The sequence below is a fragment of the Peromyscus leucopus genome, chromosome 7 (assembly GCF_004664715.2).
Source record: "Peromyscus leucopus breed LL Stock chromosome 7, UCI_PerLeu_2.1, whole genome shotgun sequence".
NCBI lineage: Eukaryota > Metazoa > Chordata > Mammalia > Rodentia > Cricetidae > Peromyscus > Peromyscus leucopus.
Window position 1 is genome coordinate 89,394,164 of NC_051069.1, and position 14,898 is coordinate 89,409,061.

Here is a 14,898-nt window from a genome sequence, read left to right on the forward strand (position 1 = left end):
ATGTCTAATTTATTTTATTAAACAGTTTTAAGAGCTTGGTGGTTCAGTTTTGTTGTGGAGTTTTGCCTGGCACATACAAGGCCCTGGGTTAAATTCTCTGCATCAAGAATAAAAGTTGTGAACATTGTCAAACTCTTAGAACTTACTCTAGCTAGTTTAAGAATCATTATTTATTTTCCATATACTATAGTCTGTTACCATTGTTGTGGTTTTTATACTTAGCACTCACAACATATCTGTTTTTGAAGACAAAGTTTCATTTGCTCACTCTACTGTACTTTGATATTTTATTTAGTATTTCCTACTGGCGTGATGTTGATTAAAGAATAAACTAATTATAAGGAGACCCTGAATGAATAAACTATTTAGTTTAGAAATGAATGAAAATAAAAATGCAAAAGAAGTTAAGAAAACTAAAAGTCAAGGCAGACATGGTGGCAAAAACTTCTAATCCAAAGTAGATGAGAGGATGTATTCAGGCAGATGACAAATTCAAGGCCTGACTAGGCTACGATGTGAATTCAAGGCCAGCTTGTGCAATTTTGGCCTTGTCTCGGAATTTCGAAGACAATACAAAGAGAGCTGGGGATGCATTCAGCTCAGTGATAAGACCTTTGCCTCATATGTGTCAGGCTCTAGTTTCATACCACAAAAAAATTAAGACTCAATTTATTTGAAAAATAGAAAATATCAGAGAAGAAAAGAAACCTAAAGGATTCTATGAGTATTCAAATTTGATAGCACTGTAACTGCTATGTAAAAATGAAAAAGAGAAAAATAGATGACCTATGTAAAACCTAAAATGAAGCCAGTTGGTGGTGGTGGCGGTGGCGGCGGCGGCGGCGGCGGCACACACCTTTAGTGCCAGCACTTGGGAGTCAGAGCCAGGCAGATCTCTGTGAGTTCAAGGCTCACCTGGGGGCTACAGAGTGAGTTCCAGGAAAGGCACAAAGCTACACAGAGAAACCCTGTCTCAAAAAAACAAAACAAAACAAAAACTGAAAAAAATACAAAGCAAATAAATAGAATGAGGGACATTAGAACAAAGCAAAAAGTTGTTGTAGGTAGACTTTTCTGTCCCACCTGCCAGCTCCCAAATAATCACATGGAGACATTAATTATGAAAGCTCAGCTAATAGCTTAGGCTTGTTTCTAACTAGCTCTTATAATTTAAATTAACCCATATGTTTTGATCTATGTTCTTTTATGTGGCTCTGTTACCTTTACTTTGTAAAGCCCATGCTGCTTACTCTGCATTTCTGGCATCTCCTGGTGACTCCACTTTTCTTCCCAGCATTCTTTCTGTCTCTAAAATCCTGCCTAGCTATTGGCCATTTGGCTTTTTATTAAACCAAAGTGACACATATTCACAGTGTGCAAAAAATTATTACACAACAAAATGTCACTGTTTCTTCAAATAAGAATAAAGAGCCAGCAGCAGTTAACAGCTAGAGCACTGGCTGCTCTTCCAAAGGTCCTGAGTTCAATTCTCAGCAACCACATGGTGGCTCACAACCATCTATAATGAGATCTGGGCCCTCTTCTGGCCTGCAGGCATACATGTAGGCAGAACACTGTATACATAATAAATAAATAAATCTTTAAAAAAAAAAAAAAAAGAGCCAGGTGGTTGTGACACATGCCTTTAATACCAGTACTCAGGAGGCAGAGACAGGTGCATCTTTGTGAGTTTGAAGCCAGCCTGGTCTACAAAGCAAGTTCCAAGGCGGCCAGAGCTATAGAAAGAAATCCTGTCTCAAATAACCATAATAATAATAATAATGATAATGATAATAATAATAATAAACAAAATCAGCAGGAGAGTTTCATTCAAATATGTTAGTAACAGTGTCTTACATATGCCTAGAAATATGACACTATGGTTTATTATTAATAAAATGCCAGTTCCGAACCTCTAGATTGGGACCTTACATTATGCTTTTGAACAAATTCAAGGCTAATGCATATGCTTCTAGTCCACATTTTCTTAAGTAAGGATTTAAAACATTGTTTTATTAACAAGTAAGTTTAGATATGTTACAGAATAAAATGTAACGGTTCAATTTTAAAATAAAGCAATGAATTCCAGCAAATGTCACCTTGTGATAGCTCTTTTCACTATACCATTAGACTTTAGAGCAGCAGTTCTCGCTGTGCATCATGACCCCTTTGAGGCTGGCCTATCAGATATTTACATTATGATTCATAACAGTAGCAAAATTACAGTTATGAAGTAGCAGTGAAATAATCTTAAGGTTGAAAGTCATCACAACATGAAGAACTGTATTAATAGGTCTCAGCATTAGGAAGATTGGGAATCACTGTTATAAAGAAATGGAAAAAAAAATATTATTCAATAATTACAAACTATATAAAAAGTATTGCCAACAAAGACCTGCCCAAATTGGCACCAGGTTCTGGCCACTGGGCAGGTCCCCTTCTAGCCCCACCGGGAGGGATCCCCTTTTCCAAGCCCCCCCGCAGCCCCTGCAATCTCCGCGCCCTGCCCCCACGCCCATCTGCCCGAGACCCCAGCCACTTCCTGAGACTTAGAGACCTGCCCCCGACTTCCCTTCTGGACCAGAGGTGAGTATCCGGGTCCAAACCGGACCCCATCCCTGGGCACCAGCCACTCCGGGAAGACCTGCCCAACTTGGCACCAGGTTCTGGCCACCGGGCAGCTCCCCTTCTAGCCCCACCGGGAGGGATCCCCTTTTCCAAGCCCCCAGCAGCCCCTGCAATCTCCGCGCCCTGCCCCCACGCCCATCTGCCTAAGACTCCAGCCACTTCCTGAGACTACCGGCCCCCAGCTCCCGTCCTGCCCCCGACTTCCCTTCTGGACCAGAGAGCTGGACAAGAGAACTCCCTTTTGGACAAGAGAGAGAGTCTTCCTGAATCTGTCAGCTCTTTCTGAAACAAGTACACTGATAAGACCAAGAAGGAACCACAAGGAGATGGGCAGACGTCAAGGCAGAAGTACATACAACAAAATGAAGAGCAATACAGCATCACCAGAACCTAGCCCGCCTCCAACATCTAGACCTGAACACCAAAAATTGGAAGAAGCAGAAGAAAGTAGCCTTATGAGTAACTGCATGAAGAAGGTAGAGGCTTGTGTACAGGAAAAGACAAGAAAATTGGAAGAACGCTGTAAACAACTAGAGGAAAGGGCAAACGAATTAGAAGAAAACAATAAAGCCCTCCAAGAAAACAATAAAGTCCTGGAAGAAAACAATAAAGCACTGAAAGAAAATCATGAAAAAGCAATGAAACAAACAAAGGAAACAATTCAAGAACTGAAAAGGGAAATTGAAAAAATAAAGAAGACACAAACAGAGGGAATACTGGAAATAGAAAACCTGAGTAAAAGATCGGGAACTTCAGATGCAAGTATAACCAACAGAATGCAAGAGATGGAAGAGAGGATTTCTGGCATTGAAGATACAGTAGAAGAAATAGTTTCATCAGTCGAAGGAAACACTAAAGCCAACAAAGTCATGAACCAAAATGTCCAAGAAATTTGGGACACCATGAAAAGACCAAACCTACAAATTATAGGGATAGAAGAAGGTGAAGAATACCAACTCAAAGGCACAGAAAATATATTCAACAAAATTATAGAAGAAAACTTTCCCAACTTAAAGAAGGAAATGCCTATGAAGATACAAGAAGCCTATAGAACACCAAACAGACTAGACCCCAAAAAAAAGTCCCCTCGACACATAATAATTAAACAACTAAATGTACAGAATAAAGAAAGAATATTAAGAGCAGCCAAGGAAAAAGGCCAAGTGACCTATAAAGGTAAACCCATCAGAATAACACCCGATTTCTCAGTGGAGACTTTGAAAGCCAGAAGGACCTGGACAGATGTAATGCAGACACTAAGAGACCATGGATGTCAGCCCAGACTAATATACCCAGCAAAACTTTCAATCATCATAGACGGTAGGAACAAGACATTCGAAGACAAAGCCAGATTTAAACAATACTTATCCACAAACCCAGCCCTACAGAAAGCACTAGAAGGAAAATTCCAACCGAAGGAAGTCAGATACACACTCGAAAACACAGGCAATAGATAAAGCCACAACAGTAAACCCCAAAGAAGGGAAGTACACACACACTACCACCAAAAATAACAGGGATGAACAATCACTGGTCATTAATATCCCTTAATATCAACGGACTTAATTCACCTATAAAAAGACATAGACTTACAGAATGGATACAAAAGCAGGACCCATCTTTCTGCTGCATACAAGAAACACATCTCAAATTCAAAGACAGACACTACCTAAGAATAAAAGGCTGGGAAAAGACTTTCCAATCAAATGGTCTTAAGAAACAAGCAGGGGTAGCCATCCTGATATCCAACAAAATAGACTTCAAACTAAAATCAATCAAAAGAGATCAAGAAGGACATTACATACTCATCACAGGAAAGATCCACCAAGATGAAGTTTCAATTCTGAACATATATGCCCCAAACACAAGGGCACCCACATATGTAAAAGAAACATTACTAAAGCTTAAACCACATATAAAACCCCACACATTAATAGTGGGAGATCTCAACACCCCACTTTCACCACTGGACAGATCTCCCAAATCGAAACTTAACAGAGAAATAAAGGACTTAACTGATGTCATGACCCAATTGGACCTAATAGATATCTACAGAACATTCCATCCTAACAAGAAAGAATATACCTTCTTCTCAGCACCCCATGGAACTTTCTCTAAAATTGACCACATACTTGGCCACAAAGCAAATCTCAACAGATACAAAACAATTAGAATAACCTCCTGTGTTCTATCAGACCACCATGGTTTAAAGTTAGATTTCAACAACAACAAAAACTACAGGAAACCTATAATCTCATGGAAACTGAATAATGCTCGACTGAATCACCAATGGTTTAAGGAAGAAATAAAGAAAGAAATTAAAGACTTCCTAGAGATCAATGAAAATGAAGACACCACATACCCAAACTTATGGGACACTATGAAAGCAGTGCTAAGAGGGAAATTCATAGCACTAAATGCCCACATAAAGAAGTTGGAGAAATCCCACACTAGTGACTTAACAGCACACCTGAAAGCTCTAGAACAAGAAGAAGCAAAGTCTCCCAGGAAGAATAGACGCCAGGAAATTATCAAAGTGAGAGGAGAAATTAATAAATTAGAAACTAAGAGAATAATACAAAAAATTAATGAAACACAGAGTTGGTTCTTTGAGAAAATCAACAAGATAGACAAGCCCTTATCCAAACTAACCAAAAGACAGAGAGAGAATCCAAATCAACAAAATCAGAAATGAAAAGGGGGACATAACAACAGACATTGAGGAAATCCAGAGAATTATAAGGTCATATTTCAAAAACCTCTACTCCACAAAACTGGAAAACCTAAAAGAAATGGACATTTTTCTGGATAGGTACCACATACCTAAGTTAAATCAAGACCAGATAAACTATTTAAATAGCCCAATAACCCCTAAGGAAATAGAAACAGTCATTAAAAGTCTCCCAACCAAAAAAAGCCCAAGACCAGATGGTTTCAGCACAGAATTCTACCAGACTTTCAAAGAAGAGTTAATACCAATACTCTCTAAATTGTTCCACATAATAGAAACAGAAGGAACATTACCAAACTCCTTCTATGAGGCTACAATTACCCTGATTCCTAAACCAAACAAGGATACAACAAAGAAAGAGAACTACAGACCGATCTCCCTCATGACCATTGATGCAAAAATACTCAATAAAATACTGGCAAACAGACTCCAAGAACACATCAGAACAATTATCCACCATGATCAAGTAGGCTTCATCCCAGGGATGCAAGGGTGGTTCAACATATGAAAGTCCATCAATGTAATACACCATATAAACAAACTCAAAGAAAAAAACCACATGATCATCTCACTAGATGCAGAAAAGGCATTTGACAAAATCCAACACCCCTTCATGATAAAAGTCTTGGAGCGATCAGGAATACGGGGAACATACCTAAACATAATAAAGGCAATATATAGCAAACCAACAGCCAACATCAAATTAAATGGAGAGAAACTCAAAGCAATTCCACTAAAATCAGGAACGAGGCAAGGCTGTCCACTCTCCCCATACTTATTCAATATAGTACTTGAAGTTCTAGCCAGAGCAATAAGACAACATAAGGAGATTAAGGGGATACAAATTGGAAAGGAAGAAGTCAAGCTTTCCCTATTTGCAGATGACATGATAGTATACTTGAGTGACTCCAAAGATTCCACCCAGGAATTGATAAAGCTTATAAACACCTTCAGCAACAGCAGGATACAAGATCAACTCAAAAATATCAGTAGCCCTCCTATATACAATGGACAAAGAAGCTGAGAAGGTAATTATAGATACATCACCCTTTACAATAGCCAAAAATGACATAAAATACCTTGGGGTAACACTAACTAAGCAAGTGAAGGACCTATATGACAAGAATTTTAAGTCCCTGAAAAAAGAAATTGAAGATGTCAGAAAATGGAAAGATCTCCCATGCTCATGGATAGGCAGGGTTAACATAGTAAAAATGGCAATCTTACCAAAAGCAATCTACAGATTCAATGCAATCCCCATCAAAATACCAACACAATTCTTCACAGACCTGGAAAGAATAATACTCAACTTCATATGGAAAAACAAAAATCCCAGGATAGCTAAAAGAAACCTGTACAATAAAACAACTTCTGGAGACATCACAATCCCTGACTTCAAGCTCTACTATAGAGCTACAGTAATTAAAAACAGCTTGGTATTGGCATAAAAACCGACATGTGGACCAATGGAATCGAATTGAAGACCCTGACATTAACCCACACACCTATGGACATACAATTTTTGACAAAGAAGCCAAAAGTGTACAATGGAAAAAAGAAAGCATCTTCAACAAATGGTGCTGGCATAACTGAATATCAACGTGTAGAAGGCTGCATATAGATCCATATCTGTCAACGTGCACAAAACTTAAGTCCAAGTGGATCAAAGACCTCAACATAAATCCAGCCACTCTAAACCTGCTAGAAGAGAAAGTAGGAAGTAGTCTTGAACGCATTGGCATAGGAGATCACTTCCTAAATATAACACCAGTAGCGCAGACACTGAGACAAACAATCAATCAATGGGACCTCTTGAAACTGAGAAGCTTTTGTAGAGCAAAGGATACGGTCAACAAGGCAAAGTGACACCCTACAGAATGGGAAAAGATCTTCACCAACCCCACAGGTGACAGAGGACTGATATCCAGAATATATAAGGAACTCAAGAAATTAGACATCAAAACGACCAACAGTCCAATTGAGAAATTTTCTTTAGAACTAAACAGAGAATTCTCAACAGAGGAAACCCAAATGGCTGAAAGACATTTAAGGAATTGCTCAACATCCCTAATCATCAGGGAAATGCAAATCAAAACAACTCTGAGATACCACCTTACGCCTGTCAGAGTGGCTAAGATCAAAAACACTGAAGACACTTTATGCTGGAGAGGTTGTGGAACTAGGGGAACTCTCCTCCACTGCCGGTGGGAATGCAAGCTTGTACAACCACTTTGGAAATCAATATGGCGCTTTCTTAGAAAATTGGGAATCAATCTCCCCCAAGATCCAGCTATACCACTCCTGGGCATATACCCAAGAAATGCTCAATCATACCACAAGAGCACTTGCTCAGCTATGTTCATATCAGCATTGTTTGTAATAGCCAGAACCTGGAAACAACCTAGATGCTCTTCAACTGAAGAATGGATAAATAAAATATGGTACATATACACAATGGAATACTACTCAGCAGAGGAAAACAATGACATCATACGGTTTGCAGGCAAATGGATCGATCTAGAAAAAAATCATCCTGAGTGAGGTAACCCAGACTCAGAAAGACAAATATGGTATGTACTCACTCATAGGAAGATGCTAGATGTGGAACAAGGATGACTGGACTGCTACTCACATCACCAGTGAGGCTACCTGGAAAACGGGACCCCAAAAAAGACACGGAGAAATGGATGAGATCTACATGAACAGCCTGGTCATGAGTGGGAACAATGAAGGGCGACGGTCGAGGGAAAGAGAGTGGGAGATCCTAGCTGGATCAAGAAAAGAGAGGGAGAACAAGGAATAGGAGACCATGGTAAATGAAGACCACATGAGAAGGGGAGGAAGCAGAGAGCTAGGGAGGCCCACGGAGATCCACAAAGATACCCCCGCAAAAGACTGCTGGCAATGGTCGAGAGACGGCAGGAACTGACCTACTCTGGTGATGGGATGGCCAGACACCCTGTTAGTTGTGCCATAAACCCCATCCAAGGTCTGAGGAATCTGGATGCAGACATCCACGGCTGGGCCCCTGGTGGAGCACTGGGAGTCTAATTAGTGAGAAAGAAGAGGATTCATATGAGTGAGAATTGTTGAAGCCAAGGTTGGATAAAGCACAGGGACAAATAACCAAATGAATGGAAGCACAGGATCTATGAACCAAAGGCTGAGGGACCCCCAACTGGATCAGGCCCCCTGAATGGGTGAGACAGTCATTTGGCTTGATCTGTTTGGGAGGCAGCTATGTGTTTGTGCCGGCTCCTGGGCTCGTTGCATGAGTTGGCTGTTTTAATCCTGGGACCTATGCAGGGGCGCTTGGCTCGGTCTGGGAGGGGGGGAATGGACCTGCCTGGACTGAGTCTACCAGGTCGATCCCGGTCCTCGGGGGAGACCTTGATCTCGAGGAGGTGGGAATGGGGGTAGGCTGGGGGGAGGGGGGCGAGAGTGGGAGAACAGGGGAATCTGTGGCTATTATGTTGAACTGAATGGTGTTGTAAAATAAATAAAATTAAAAAAAACTGAAAAAAATATTCTTAAATAAAAAAATGAAAAAAAAGAAAAAAAACAAAAAGTATTGCCAACAATGGCTTCAGATATTAGTAGAGATTAGCCATTTAAGTATTAAAGTGTTGAAAAGTTAAGGAGTCTAATGGTCTTAGCTAGTTTTACTGTTAACTAAAGGAAAAACTTTGGTTTTCTGAAAGTTCTCAAGAACTTCTTGATTTATTAAGGCATAAACTTATGTATTTTATTTTAGGCATTTTCATCTTTCATTTAAAATAATTTCTCATGCTTATGTCTACTGATTTCATAAATTACTAAATCTTTATGCTTGCCAGTGGTACAACAGTGTAAAAATATATATCCCAGTTTTCACACATGCCATTCCTTCACAGCTACCAAAGCCAAGTGCAAATCACATTTAAGGATTTGGGCATTCTGATGTCATGTATTTCACAAGAAATAGCCATTATTTAAAAAAAAAAAAAAAAAACTTTTTCTTTTACACGACTGTGCACACTCAGAGCTAACTGTATGTTGAAGCCATATTCTTTAGTACAGTGAAACTCCCAATACTTTCCTATCTTGAATTCTGTTTTTAAACTTACTTTCTGTAAAACATGTCATTTTGTAAAATTTCGGATAGAATCTCTTGAAATCAGATGAGTTGTAAATCATTTAACTGTGATTAGTAGAACTGAGCACAATCCTTTGTTTTATTGAAATGTGAAATAAACTATTAGTAATGTAATTATAAAATGTTGAAAGATTTAAACAGGTAATATTATGGTGAAGAATGAGAGATCTATTTAAACTAATCGTTAGTTTTCTGTTGGTATCAAAATGTGACATTTATAAACTCCAGCAACCTTTTGGTAGTAGTTAATTTTAGGTGACAAAGTATCCTGTATTTTACATACTTGGCCAGTTGGTAGTAGAAGTATTATTTAAATGTAATGTGTCCAGAGTTTTCTATAGATGGTTTAACAATGGAGTTTGTTATATAAACTAAATTGTATTTCCTACTGACATAATTATTTTCAAGTAGATTTATGCAAATTTGGTTTTCTCTTGTAGTCTTATGGAATAGTCAGAGTAACAGGCACCCATATTATTGATAGACCCAAAAAGTCTCTTCAGGGTATTGGGCATTTCTTGACCTAGAATAATGTTCTTTGAATTCTTGGTTTCTCACTCTCCCTCCTCTTTCCTCCCCAAAAAATACAGCCTGTTGTCTCTTTGTTTTTTTAATGTGGGCGTGTGTGGGCATCAGAGGACAATCTTAGGTTTTGGTCCTCGTCTTCCACTTTGTTTGAAATAGGCTCCTTTGTTGATCTTGCTATTTATGTCATGCTAGATAGCCTGTAAGTTTACAGGTTTCTGTTCTCTCAGTCTTTCATATCCTGCGAGTGTCAGGGTTACTTGTGCACTAACACAAGCTTTTTTGTGGCTTCTGGGAATTATAATTCAGGTCCCCAGATTTGTAGGAAAAGCACTTTATCCATTGATGACCTCTTCAGTTCATATTCAGGTTTCATAAAATTAACTAATGACTAGCTCTCTTTTAGCAAGATCAAAGTATTGGAATGTTTAGAAATTATAAGGAGTAATAATTAATTCTTAGTTACATTATATACATAATCCTTTAACGTCGACCAGAGGTTAAGAAGCAGACAAATCTTTAAATAAAACATTGGAAGCAAATTTGAAGCTACTTAAAGATGAATCAGAACATACCTGAACTATTATTATAAAAATCTCCAGGAATTTGAGATTGTTTCACCATGTACAAGTTTAGAAGAAATCCTATAAAATAAAATCTAATTTTATCTTTCAATATAAAATGCACCAGTATATAAATAAGATTTAACATATAATGTCAATTTAGATATAACATCTATTTATAATAAATTTTCAAATATCCATCTTGCTGTATAGTAACTGTTCATTAAAGTTATTTGATTTGTTTGTATAATTCTTGAAGAGTATAAAAACAGTGTTTCTATTACATGATTTTATAAAAGGTAACACTGATAACCATGTTTTAGAAAATTATTTTTCTTATAATTTTAAAGTTACCAAACTTTTTTAATCCTGAGAGCTTTCTTACTGCTGCTGCTCTATAACAATTATTTAAAATGCCTCCAAGTCCTTCTTAGAGCTTCATCTTTGACTCATAATAGAAGATCTTTGCTATCCTTACCTTTCTTAGAACTTTTTCACCCAAACGTTTTATGGTACTTCAAATTAATTTCAAATCAAGTTCTATAGTTGTCACATGTCTAAAGACAAAATATGCTAAACATTATATCAAGCCCATCCCTGACTGACAATGTAGCTCTAGCTTACTAATATTGATGAATTTGAAACTTAATCAGAAAATGAGCTGATACATAATCTTGCTCTTTTAATATACTCATTAAATTTTTAACCGATGATTTTCTGATATACTCATTGAAATTTGTAACAACTAATTATTGGTTTTAATAGAATGCACTTATATGAGTTGCTTTTCTCATTGTCAGATATTGTATTAAATATCTGACTTAAGTAGCTTAAAGAAGGAAAAAGGCTATTTTGGCTCATCATTTGAGATCTAGTCCATTATGGCAGAGGCCATGACAGCAGGAGAATGGGGCAGCTGCTAACATGGCCTCTGATGTCAAGAAGCAGAAAGATACTATGGTAGTACTCGGCTTGCTTTTTAATTTTTACCTTTTTATTCAGTCTAACTCCCAGTCCATAGGATGGTTCTTTCTTCCTCAGTTAAACTTCTCTAAATAAAGTTCCTCTTATCTGTCTCCCAGGTAATTTCAAATCCACTCTTTTTGACTATGAAGATTATATTGTTTTTTGTTTTTGTTTATTTTACTCTTTGCTCTTTGGGGACCCACCAACCAGCTCCCAAATAAATACACAGAGGCTTATGCTTACTGATGAATGTCCAGCCTTAATTTGGCTTATTTCTAGTCAGCGTTTCTTAACTTATCTCATCTACCTTTGCCTCTGGGCTTTTTCCTTTCTCTATTTCTGTGTATCTTTTCTTCCTTTCTTATTTTGTGTCTGGGTGGCTAGGTGGCTAGCCCCCAGCATCCTCTTCTCCTTTTCTTGCTTTTCTCCCTCCTCCTTTTTTTCTTAATCAGGTATTTGGGGCAGGCAAAGTAACACAGCTTCATAGAGTTAAACAAATGCAACATAAAAGAATGTAACACATCTTTGCATTATTAAACAAATATTCCACAGCATAAACAAATGTAACACATCTTAAAATAATAGTCTACAAAATTATCTATCATGCCACCCCTTGTTAATGTGACACCCGAATCCATCACTTTTTAGCCATCATATTCCACCTCAGGCCCTCAAATTTTTATATCTGTCTCATAATGCAAAAATACATTCAGTCCAACTTCAAAAGTCCCCATAATAGTCAACAGTCTGAATGCTCTTGAAAAGTCCAAGATCTTTTCTGGGAGTCAAGACAAAATTAACTTATGAGCCTTTATAAAATAAAGCAAATTATATATTTCCAACATTCAAAGGCAAAAAATAAGCATTTCTGTTCTAAGAGGTAGGAATATTGGTATAACAATTAAAGATCAGCCCAAAACAGAACAGTGCAGTAACCAAACCTTGTGCTCAGTGTCTGGCAACTGCGTTATATCACCCAAGTTCTCACAGACTTAAGTATCCTACTCCTCTATTTTTTGCTTTGTGTAACACATTTGCCCTCTCCATTGGGCTAGTACTACTTGTGCCTGAAGCTTTTGTTGACACAGTTTGCATGCTCCTGGCATCTCTGACATTTTACAGTCTCTATTACAACTTGAACTTCACCACAGCTTCAAAACATGGCCTCCTTGCAGGGACTCTTACCCTTCCACACATTACCTAAGCTCAGAGCCTTTATGGATCCTTACTAGAAACCTCCATGCCCTTGTAAGTATTCCATTTTTTTGTATTTGCTATACTAGCACCATGTGGATGATGTTGCCAAGGTCTTCTGACAGCTGGAGATGTCATCTGGTCCCTTTCTACCTTTGCTGCAGTGTGCCTTAGCAGCTAAGCATATGTAAACACTTCATTAGGCAGTTGTTTTCTGGCATGTAACCCTTTGACCAGCATTTTCCTTCAAACGCATTTGCATTTTTACAAGCTAACCTTTTAGTTGGTTAGATATGGCTTTCAGAATACCTTTCCTGTTGTCCCAGTGTGCTAATCACTTTGTTAAAGTAGTTTTCTCCACACAAGCCTTGTCTTGAGCTTTAAACTTGATTTTTCTCTCCTCCCCAAAACTACTTTTTTCTGTCTTCTCTCTCCATAGATCTGGCAAAGACTATTGAGCAGTAACTGTACCATAACCTGATATTATGCTGTATCAAATCCAGTCAAGTTAACAATAAAGACTACTACAGCACTGTACTGTATCATCATCTCTTTACAGTCAGAAAGATGAGTAAATTATCAAATTTACTCTACTACAATAAGAACATTGATTAATATAAACAAAATTTGTGATAAGAATGGTGACAGTATATATACCAGAGCTAAATGATAAAGCATGGAAAAGAAAATCATCTATAAAAATGCTGATTCTGGGGCTGGAAAAATGGCTCATAGAGATCATGTGCTACTTTTCTGGAGTACCCAGGTTCAATTTCCAGCATCCATATGGTGGCTCACAACCATCTGTAACTCCAGTTCCAGAGTATCATACGTTTTCTAGCCTCCCAGGGCACCAGGCACACATGTGGTACATATAAATACATATAGGCAAAACACTCAAATATTTTTTTAAATAATTTATTTAATTTTATTTTATGTGCATTAGTGTGAAGGTATCAGATCTCCTGGAACTGGAGTTACAGACAGTTGTGAGCTGCCATGTGGGTGCTGGGAATTGAACCTGAGTCCTCTAGAATAGCAGCCAGTGCTCTTAACCACTGAGCCATCTCTCCAGCCCTCAAATATTTTTAAAAAATTTTTTAAAGAATGCTGATGCTAATAGAATTATACTAGTTAAAAGAATTGAAATATGTCTTCAATTCCAGCTAAATCAGTTAAGTTAAAGGGTCATTACCAGTTTCCACATGGATAAAGACTCTAAAAGCAATAAAATATAAATGAGAAAAGAGCAACACAACACTTTAAGACTAAATGATTTACAAAAATAGAACATTCCTTTATTAACAAAGACTTTGCTCTAAAAATATACACGAAGGATCAGGGCAGCAGAGACTGTTGAATACATAACATACATGTTTACCACTTTAGAACTGCTAGTCCAGGGCATTTAGGATATATACAGTGTGTCTTAGAAATAAAATGAATGCTGAGGTACTTTATGTCCACCCGGGAGACAGAGAATTATTTGCTTACAAATGTATATCACTAAAAGAAATTCTGTGTGATTACAGATTCTCCTCTTTCCATTTTCTCTGTCAACTGAGGAAGCCAGGGTCTTAAAATTAAGCTTACTGGCATGAACTGACAAACAAGAGTATCTGAAGCTTGAAAAAGAAACATAAAGACAGTATATTAATGAAAAAACATAATTTATATCCCAAAGTATAAGAAGAGAATTTTATGAAAGAGGAAGAGAGCTTAAACTAGAATTCAAACATTTAAGAAGCAAAAGTTCAAGTATGAGAGAAAATGAATAGTCAGCAAGTACAAATTTACAGTTTTACTGTATTGTCTAACAGGAACTCTGTAGAGAGTAGAACAGTGGAGTTATCAAAGGATATGTTTTCCAACTACAAACTCTATATTGCAAATCATTGAGAATGTTTTTTAGCAAAATGAAATTTAAATATAATAAAAGAAAAACAGGAATGTAGGAATCTTTGGTAACTAAGTCTAAAGTTTTGAGGATAAGCTTATAAAGTCTGACTGATATTTAATACAAAACTGTAGAAGCATAATATTCTAATTAAATAAAGAAGTAAAATGTGCAGCAAGCCTAATAATAGAAAAATACATAAAAAAATAAACTGAATGAAAAAGACAGTATTCAGACCTAGAGAAAGAATTGTGGTGAG

At 37.4% G+C, this 14,898-nt stretch overlaps 1 protein-coding gene across 3 annotated transcripts in view; it reads left to right on the plus strand.

The window, feature by feature from the left end:
• The window catches only part of Stag1 (stromal antigen 1), a 333,420-nt gene that overhangs the window by 235,194 nt on the left and 83,328 nt on the right, over positions 1-14,898 (plus strand). The window lies entirely within an intron of this gene.